The sequence below is a fragment of the Artemia franciscana genome, chromosome 7 (genome assembly GCF_032884065.1).
Source record: "Artemia franciscana chromosome 7, ASM3288406v1, whole genome shotgun sequence".
Taxonomy (NCBI): domain Eukaryota; kingdom Metazoa; phylum Arthropoda; class Branchiopoda; order Anostraca; family Artemiidae; genus Artemia; species Artemia franciscana.
The window spans coordinates 22,484,365-22,492,070 of NC_088869.1; positions in this window are offsets into that span (position 1 = coordinate 22,484,365).

Sequence of the window (7,706 nt, forward strand, 5' to 3'; positions counted from 1 at the left end):
AATATTTTATAGAGAACTCGTATTTTTGGAGAAAAGCGAATTTTCCCTAAACAGTAAAAATGGGAATGTATAAAGTTTGAAAAACATAACAAAAAAAAACTGTAGAAAATGATGGGAAAATTCCAAGAAATGATGCAAAGGCTTGACTCAAGAGCTCCACGTCTCCCTGTTTACATACTTGTGACATCTTACGTAATTTTTCTTAAGAAATATTTCAGATTATGCTACGAATGCAGAGTCGAACTTGCACATCATAATAAACGGAAATAAAAATAAGGGAAATACAATACAAAACAACAGACATGATACAACTAAATATAATAATACAAGTTTGTGGAAATACAACAAAATAAGCAAAAAATGTTTCCTTCCATTCAATCTGTTTTATTTAGTTCTTACTATATGCCAAAATTTTAAACATATTATTTTATTCACAAGGTGGTTATGTTATTTTACTACGTTGTACTAACCAGCATTACAATAATATTCTTTAGTACAGTATACTTTACTATAATTAAAGTCTATGGGCCATATTCAGCTAGAATTTACTTTCTTGTAAACTCTATTTCACTAGAAAATATGTGCCACTGTCTAATATTCTGTTACCCTTTACTCTTTGCAAGATAATATTAATACCAATGATTAGCTTCATCTGGTCATTTTTAAGTATTAAATGGTATAAGTGAATTTCGGTAGTAAGCCATTTGTTATAAATTTTTCGAAGCGGAACAATTTTTTCGCAATATGAATTCTAAGGTCTTCGGTCTGTCTAACAATGCATGGCTTGTTTACAAAGGGATTACATAGGTTCACCCTTCATTATATTACATTTCTCGAGAGTTTAAACTTGTGTTGCAACATAAAACTATCTTAGCAACTTATATTATGGTCACGTGACCTTTAGAAAGTAAGTACAAGCTCTGAATTATGTATAGTAGTACCGCCGATAGAATTTTTAATGAATAGGTTTAGTTCTGCAAAATAGCAAAAAGGCAAACAAAAAGCACCTGAATATCTGAACCAGAAAACACTGAAGATCACGGTTTATTAAATTTAAGTGAAACACTGCTTACAAACTACCTGACTGACAACTCCTCTAGCCACGTAGTCAATGCATGATTTTTCTGGGAGGGGGTAGGCAGTGATAGGTATAAAAAAAAAACAAATTATATTTATTAACTCGAACAAGAAGTACTAACAAATTCAAAATATAAGGATTTTTTGGGGGTAGAGGATGGGCCCCTATCCCACCAAGTGTGTGCCCGTGGACTTCCAGATAGGGTGTTCCGTTTTAGCTGGAAAATTATGACTTACTTAATTTAAGTTTTTTTTAGCTTATTTATAATTATTCAGCATATTTTACACTTACTTTTTTCGTCTTTGACAGGAAGAGGATGGGGCTATTTTCACCTTATAGCCCTGTAGTTATCACAAAATTAGTCCAAACAATAATTAGAACATACTTCAAAATAAATAGAAAGAGACTAAAACGGCTATGTAGCTTTCAATAAAGCGTTAACACTACTAAACACATAGATACCGTTTCTTTCAAAATCTCCTCCGAAATCCTTTTTAGACAGAATAAGTAAAACAGTAGAAACAAGAGCTAAGAGCTTATATGGCACTTGTGATGAGGTTGGAAGAGCCAAGAGCTCATATGGTATGATCTCTAGCAAAATTCTAAGAATCAATAGATTGCTTTAAAAGGAAAATCAGAGGCTTAATGCCGGTCAGGATTTAAAATAAGAGCTTTGAGTCACGAGGTCCTTCTAAATATCAAAATTCATTAAGATCCGATCACCCACTTGCAAGTTAAAAATACCTCAATTTTTCTAATTTTTCTTCTCCCTTCATCCCCCCAGATGTTAGAATCGGGGAAAATGACTTTATCAAGTCAATTTCTGCAGCTCCCTGAAACGCCTACCAATTTTCATCGTCCTAGCACATCCAGAAGCACCAAAGCACTGAGTCCCACCACCTAACTCCACCAAAGAGAGCGGATCCAGTCTGGTTACGTCAATGACATATCTACGACATTTATAAGCGTTTTCCGAGATTTCCGGTGTTCCTCTCCCTATCAATCTCGTATCTTCAACTTGTGCTTATTCTTCCCATTAAGTTTCATCCCGATCTCTCCGCTTTAAGGGTTTTCCAAGATTTCCGGTCTTCAATATTTCTGTTTCCACCCTCCAACCCTCTGTGTCCCCGAATCCGATTCAAATTGAAAATAGAGCATCTGAGACACAAGATTCTGCTATATATCCACTTTCATTAAGATCCGATCACCCATTCGTAAGATACCTGATTTTCACGTTTTTGAAGAATTCCGGTTTCCCCTCCAAATTCCTTCAATGTCACCGGATCTGGTCGAGATTTAAAATGAGAGTTTTAAAGCACAAGATCCTTCTAGATATCAAAACTGATCTGATCACCCGTTAGTAAGTTACAGATACCTCATTTTTAATAACTTTTCCGAGTTACTCCCCCCCAACTCCAGTAAAGAGAGCGGATCCGGTCCGGTTATGTCAGTCAACTGTCTTGGACTTGTGCTTATTCCCCCACCCCTAATGGCACTGGATCAGGTTCAGATTTAAAATAAGAGATCTAAGTTTCGAGGTGCTTCTAAATATGAAATTTCATTAAGATACGATCACTCTTTCGTAAGTCAAAAATACATCATTTTTCTATTTTTTAGAATTAACCCCCCCCCCACTCCCTGAAAGAGAGCTGGTCCGTTCAGGTTATGTCAATCCCGTATATAGGACTTGTGATCATTTTCCCCACCAAGTTTCATCCCGATCCCTCCACTCAAAGCGTTTTCCAAGATTTTAGGTTCTGCCCCCCCCCCCCCACCAACTTCCCCTTTACCGAATCCGGTCTGGATTTAAAATAAGAGCTCTGAGACACGATATCCTTCTAAACATCAAATGTCATTAAGATCCGATCACTCCTTCGTAAGTTAAAAATACCTCATTTTATTTAATTTTTCAGAATTAATCCTCCAAAGTTTCATCCCGATCCCTCAACTCTAAGCATTTTCCGAGATTTCGGGTTCTCCCCCTCAATCCCCCCCAATGTTACCGGATCCAGTCGGGATTTAAAATAAGAGCTCTGAGACACGATATTCTTCCGAACTTAAAATTTCATTAAGATCCGAGCACTCCTTCGTAAGTTATAAATACCTCATTTTTTCTAATTTTCAGAATTAACCCCCCCCCTCTCCAACTCCCCCAAATAGAGCAGATCTGTTCTGGCTATATCAATCACGTGTCTAGGACTTCTGATTATTTTTCCCACCAAGTTTCATCCTGATCCCTCCATTCTAAGCGTTTTCCAAGATTTTAGGTTCCCCCCAGGTCCCCCCAACGTCACCGGATCTGGTCGGGATTTAAAATAAGAGCTCTGAGATACCATATCTTTGCAAACATCAAATTTCATAAGATCCCATCACACGTTCGTAAGTTAAAAATACTTCATTGTTTCTATTTTTTCCGAATTAACCAACCCAACACTCCCCCCCCCCCCAAGACGGTCAATTCGTGAAAAAGAATATTTCTAATTTAATCTGATCCGGTCCCTGATACGCCTGCCAAATTTCATCGTACTAGCTTACCTGGAAGTGCCTAAAGTAGCAAAACCGGGACAAACAGACAGACCGACAGAATTTGCGATCACTATATGTCACTTGGTTAATACCAAGTTCTATAAAACCACTCACATCTAAACTAATAAACGGTTATGCCTAAAAATACCGAAAAGCAGGAAGGAAAACTCTCTAGGTACGATTCTGTACACTATCAATCGATAGTTACAAAATGTAGAACAAAGAACGAATTGTCTTGCATTTGATTTATGCTATAAAATGGGACAGCATATTTCTCCAAAAAATGTCAATTTGGCATTGAGATAAACAACAATACAAAGAACTGACTAAATGTCAGATAAAAAATTTGAAACAAATGTAATTCTGGACAGCTGAATGGGCCTACAGCTGAAACATAGGCATTTCTGAACAATTGAAAGGGTATTGTGTTGCGAGAGCAACACTTCGCTTTTGTCCCGTTTTTTTTTCTATGCTGTCGATCTCAGCTTATTCCTGGAAACTGGTAAGGGTCTAACCTTTGCGGTTTTTATGGAAAGTATGGACCTCAGGCCGGATTGATGAATATGACATTACATTTTGGAAAGCTCCGCAGAACTCTTGCCTGGGGCCAAAAAGGATGGTATTTGCTTGTCCACGAGCCAGAGCCTATGGTGTGCGAAATGAAGTGGAGTTATATAGCCTTTGTCAGAGAGAAGTATCTGAAGTTGTGCAGCCAAGCTCTCGTTTCATCAAAGTATGTTTCTGCTTTCGAGTGGAAAGCTCCGTTCTAGCAAGGCAAGCAGGCAGGCACCACTTTCAAATTGAAGATGGACTAAAATCTATAAGTGTTAAATAAATGTGGCAGTTACCAGGCTCACAGCCAATATATCTTCTTTGAGTGATAAATAGAAAAATTTACAGCAGCAAAAATGTGGCATTTTCCCATGGGTCCGAAAGTGCTGCCATCTATTGTTTCTATCCATTTCTGTTCGTGATTTCAGCTGAGTTTATCATTCGTTTTTACGGACTTGGGATTGCGGTAGAAAAATGGTATCAAATATGCCTAATAAACTTTAAAAGTTCTCTCATTCCTAAAGAAACTGGAGCTTATCCTTTGCTCCTTTCTAAGTGGTGACGTTAGAAAGTTGGCCTACGGCAAAAAAAATCAACTTTTGAACTAAGACAGATAATTTTTTTTTCGACGGCAATTGATAGCTCTTGATAAGCTGATCAAAGTATATGACATCCGTTTTTTTACAAAAATTCCTTCAAGGAGCATACCAGTTTGAAAGTTTCAAGGGGTTGACAACTTCAGTAGTAAGGTACACACTGAAACGAAATCTAGACCGATACAAATTGTGAGACATATAGGGGACTTGTAAGCAACAGTTGGCTGTTAGGTAATAATCACCTTAGACAACGAGGGGTTAGCAACTTTTGCTAGTTGGTGGATCTATTATTTATTTTCAGTGTATTTGATGGTAAAATCAATTTGGTTCCAGTGGTAAGACATGTAGGGGACTTGTATGTAATAATCTGCTGTTAGGCTACAGTCAACCTCAGCGAAGAATGGTTTGCAACTATGCTAGTGTGTGTACCCATTTATTTGTTTCCGGTGAACTTGATGCCTATCACGGGAGAAGGACTTCTAAGTAAGAATTGGTTCACTTTGGGCGAGAAACGGCTGTTAGCTCATAGTCATTCCCGGCAATGAGGGGTTTGCCACTTTTGCTAGTTGGTGTACCTATTATTTGTTTCCGGTGTATTTGATGGTCAAACCAATTTGATTCCAGTGGTAAGACATGTGGGAACTTGCAAGTAATAATCGGCTGTTGGGCTACAATCATCTTCAGCGATAAGGGGTTTGCAACTTTTGCTAGTTAGTTTACCCATTTATTTGTTTCCGGTGAACTTGATGTCTATCACGGGAGAGGGACTTGTAAGTAAGAATCTGTTCACTTTGGGCTAGAAATTTTTGCGAATTGGTGCACATTTTACTCGATCTCTTTAAATCTGACAGAATTAAGTGTTTACGCAACGAGTACAAACGATAACTTAAAACAATGAGGTAGCTTCGTAATAATTAGCGTCACCTATGTTATTTTAATCCTGAAAAGATAGCGAAGAAACAAGCACAAACGAGAATGTAAAACAATGAGATAGTTTCGTAATAATTAATAGAATGTCATCTATGGTATTTTGATCCTGAAAAGTTAGGAATTGCTTTATAGTACCAACTAGATTATATAAGATATTGTTCCGAGTTTTCATCCGTCACGAGGTCTACGATAGAAAAGGATAAAGTTCAACTGGCTGCAAAGTCAATTTAGTCCCTTCTTTCGATTCTATTTTGTTGTTGTTTTTCAACGCTGAGGAATAGCCTTTGATCATGTTATTACTGATCGATAGCGTAGAAATAAAACCAAAGTGTTGCGAGAGCAACACTTTGGTTTTACACTTCACGTTGCTCGGGCAACGTAGGTTTAGTTCCTATTAGCTCATATGCAAAAAACCCCCGAGTTCTAAAATAAAAATTACCAGTTTCAGAATTAATCCTACCAGTTTGTCCGTTAGAGGGTAATAATATCTATAATAAGTAAAGTTTACTCTAAAGTTTTCCTTGTTTATATTTTGATTTCAATCTCATAATTCATATGTATAATTCTTTTTAAATTATATTATTTCTCTAAGACCTTGCAAAATTTGCAAGGTCTTAGTAATAATAATAAACCTTAATAATAATTATATCAGTGATATCTGGCTCGTATGTTTCTGACTTTGGAAAAAGGTCATTTTGAAAAAAAACCTGAAAACTCCATTCTTTTGTCTATGACTTTTGAAAAAACAAATTCAATATTGTATATTTTTGAAAATTCTATTCATCTGTTTCAGACTCAGGTCTCTACCTCTTCAAAAATCCCATTAATATCTCCCATACTTTTGAAAAAGTCCTACATTGTTTACCCCATCTAGATATTTCTTATCAGTTTCTTACAACCTATTACCGAAATCAGTTTGAAATATAAACTTATTGTGCATGGATCAAATATTGAAATGGAAATATATTTTTACAGTGGTTGTGGCATCTGCAAAAAAAACACAATAGAGAATCTTCAAAAGACTAGGGTTTAAATGGTAGATGAGCTAAGCTCATTGCGAGCTTCAGGAACGGGGAGAAACACATCTTTATATTGGCCAAGTAGGGAACTAATGGAAGAAAGTTCACCCTTACCACTCCAAGAAAGCTCAAAAGCACAACAAAATCCTTTGAATAGGAGGTAAAGTATACCAGAAGAGTATCGCGAAGAGCAAAATAAAACATTGTAAAAAGCAAAGTCTTCATACAGGAATTTTAAATATTCTTTGAAAAATGATAAAGAAGACTTGTATAAAAGAAATAGAAGATGCAAAGCTTCATCATTCTTCTGGAAGAACTCCAATCTACTAATTTACGCCAAATGTTCTTTCTCATGGCTATTGTAAGAATGTTTTTGCTTTACAGTTGCAATAAATCTTTTTTCCCTATTAGTTTTGCCTCAGATCTTCAATATAGCTAGGTTAAGGAGTTAAAACAGATCACTGCAAATGTTGATATTCTAAAACAAAAAATCATGACCAGAATCCGCATAAAATTTTAATTTAATATTCCCAAGAATATTGTAACCGATTTTTTTTTATAAATATAAGCAGCTTCTTTAGAAAAATAAAAAAAGGTTAAAAAATTCTTAAGTTGAAAAAAAGGTTGAAGGGGGAGCCGACAGGTTGTAGGAGAGGATCAAAAACTCATAGGGGAAGGCAAAATAAATTAACTGGAAACTTATTGCTTAAAATGCATTTCTAAGGATAATTTATATCTATCACCTTGTTAGCTCAGTTGAGTAGCGTACCATCTCTTTATGGTTAGAGTCTCAAGCTCAAATCCTAAAACAGTCAATTATTTCATAAATCATCACTTTTGTTTCGAAACAGTACTAATGTAATAATTCATTTACTTCAATACAAACAGCTACTAAACTGTGCAGTAAATAATTTCTTAGACCACACTGATTTTCCATTTACGAAACATTAAACAAAGAGAAAACGGGTTTTAATTTCGGCAAAGGAATGAACAAAAAAAATATAA